Consider the following 2,905-nt stretch of genomic DNA (forward strand, 5'->3'; position numbering starts at 1 on the left):
GCATCCCTGAGCGCGCCCCGCAGCGCCGGGTCTTTTGGCAGCAGTGGGCCCGCACCTGCCCAACCACCCCGAGCACGCATGCGCTGGGCCCACAGGCAGCTGTCGCCGCTCGGCACCCGGCCTGGACTCATGGCCCGAACCCCTTGGCTTCTCGCTGGTCCCTGACAGGAACTGGGCTCGCGATCCCCGGAGGCGCCGGCACAGAGCGTCTTCCCTGGGTGCCAGCTCTGGCTCAGCGGTGACCGGCGTCTCGCCCTCACGGAGGAGTGGGCCAGGGGCCGCCGGCCTGGCTGCTCACTGGGATGATGGGGTTGGTTTATTTACTTCCCAACGCCTCACACCCACTAGGATCCCCTTTCTCAGAAATCCCAGAAATTAATGAGTGTCGGCGAGGGCGTGGAGAGTGGTGCGGGGGGGCCGCGAAAATGAGAGCTTCCGTTCGATCCTGCAGACAAGCAAGGCCTCGGGTACCTGCGCTCCGCTTCCCAGCGTTACTCACGGGAGCCGAGGGGGAGGCGCCGCAGGTGTGGATGGTGGTTGGTGGATGATGGAGACGTGAGACGGGTACCCGTGTAAGGGGACACTGTCCGCCTCCAGGAGGGAGGACGTCCCTGCACGCGGCACCACACGGGGGAACCTCGAGGGCATCATGCTCAGTCACAAAAGGACCAACAGTGTGTGAGTCCAGGTATGTGAGGCCCCTGCAGCCCTCAGGTTCAGAGAAGGAAAGTAGGATTGTGGGCATCAGGGGCGGGGGGAGGGGGAGTTAGTGTCTAATGGGTCAGAGTCTCAGTTTTGCAAGAAGAAAGGCGTTCTGGAGAGGATGGTGCTGATGACAGCACCATGTGAATGCCCTTAACGCCACAGGCTGTGCCCCTTTTCTTTGAACATCTTTATTGGAGTATAATTGATTTACAGTGGTGTGTGAGTTTCTGCTTTATCACAAGGTGAATCTGTTATACATATGTTCCCATACCTCTTCCCTCTTGCATCTCCCTCCCTATCCCACCCCTCTAGGTGGTCACAAAGCACGAGCTGATCTCCCTGTGCTATGCGGCTGCTTCCCACTAGCTAGCTATGTTACATTTGGTAGTGGATATATGTCCATGCCACTCTCTCACTTCGTCCCAGCCTATCCTTCCCCCTCCCCGTGTCCTCAAGTCCATTCTCTAGTAGGTTTGCGTCTTTATTCCCGTCCTGCCCCTAGGTTCATCAGAACCTTTTTTTTTTTTAGATTCCATATATATGCGTTAGCATACGGTATTTGTTTTTCTCTTTCTGACGTACTTCACTCTGTATGACAGACTCTAGGTCCATCCACCTCACTACAAATAACTCAATTTCGTTTCTTTTTATGGCTAAGTAATATTCCAGTGTATATATGTGCCACGTCTTCTTTATCCATTCATCTGTTGATGGACACTTAGGTTGCTTCCATGTCCTGGCTATTGTAAACAGAGCTACAATGAACATCGTGGTACCTGACTCTTTTTGAATTATGATTTTCTCAGGGTATATGCCCAATAGTGGGATTGCTGGGTCATATGGTAGTTCTATTTTTAGGAACCTCCATACTGTTCTCCATAGTGGCTGTATCAATTTACATTCCCACCAACAGTGCAAGAGGGTTCTCTTTTCTCCACACCCCCTCCTGAATTTATTGTTTGTAGATTTTTTGATGATGGCCATTCTGACTGGTGTGAGGTGATACCTCATTGTAGTTTTGATTTGCATTTCTCTAATGATTAGTGATGTTGAGCATCCTTTCATGTGTCTGTTGGCAATCTGTATATCTTCTTTGGAGAAATGTCTGTTTAGGTCTTCTGCCCATTTTTGGATTGGGTGGTTTGTTTTTTTCATATTGAGCTGCATGAGCTGCTTGTATATTTTGGAGATTAATCCTTTGTCAGTTGCTTCATTTGCAAATATTTTCTCCCATTCTGAGGGTTGTCTTTTCATATTTTTTATGGTTTCCTTTGCTGTGCAAAAGCTTTTGAGTTTCATTAGGTCCCACTTGTTTATTTTTGCTTTTATTTCCATTCCTCTAGGAGGTGGGTCAAAAAGGATCTTGCTGTGATTTATGTCATAGAGTGTCCTGCCTATGTTTTCCTCTAAGAGTTTTATAGTGTCTGGCCTTACATTTAGGTCATTAATCCATTTTGAGTTTATTTTTGTATATGGTGTTAGGTAGTGTTCTAATTTCATTCTTTTACATGTGGCTGTCCAGTTTTCCCAGCACCACTTATTGAAGAGGCTGTCTTTTCTATCTTGTATACACTTGCCTCTTTTATCAAAGATAAGGTGACCATATGTGCGTGGGTTTATCTCTGAGCTTTCTATCCTGGTCCATTGATCTATATTGCTACTTTTGTGCCAGTGCCATACTGTCTTGATTACTGTAGTTTTGTAGTATAGTCTGAAGTCAGGGAGCCAGATTCCTCCAGCTTTGCTTTTCTTTCTCAAGATTGCTTTTGCTATTCGGGGTCTTTCGTGTTTCCATACAAATTGTGCAATTTTTTGTTCTAGTTCTGTGAAAAATGCCATTGTTAGTTTGATAGGGATTGCATTGAATCTATAGATTGCTTTGGGTAGTATAGTTATTTTCACAGTGTTGATTCTTCCAATCCAAGAACATGGTACATCTCTCCATCTATTTGTATCATCTTTAATTTCTTTCATCAGTGTCTTATAATTTTCTGCATACAGGTCTTTTGTCTCCTTAGGTAGGTTTATTCCTAGATATTTTATTCTTTTTGTTGCAATGGTAAATGGGAGTGTTTCCTTGATTTCACTTTCAAATTTTTCATCATTAGTGTATAGGAATGCCAGAGATTTCTGTGCATTAATTTTGTATCCTGCTACTTTACCAGATTCATTGATTAGCTCTAGTAGTTTTCTGGTAGCA

Source organism: Mesoplodon mirus, assembly GCF_964341445.2.
Source record: "Mesoplodon mirus genome assembly, chromosome: 12".
Lineage (NCBI taxonomy): Eukaryota > Metazoa > Chordata > Mammalia > Artiodactyla > Ziphiidae > Mesoplodon > Mesoplodon mirus.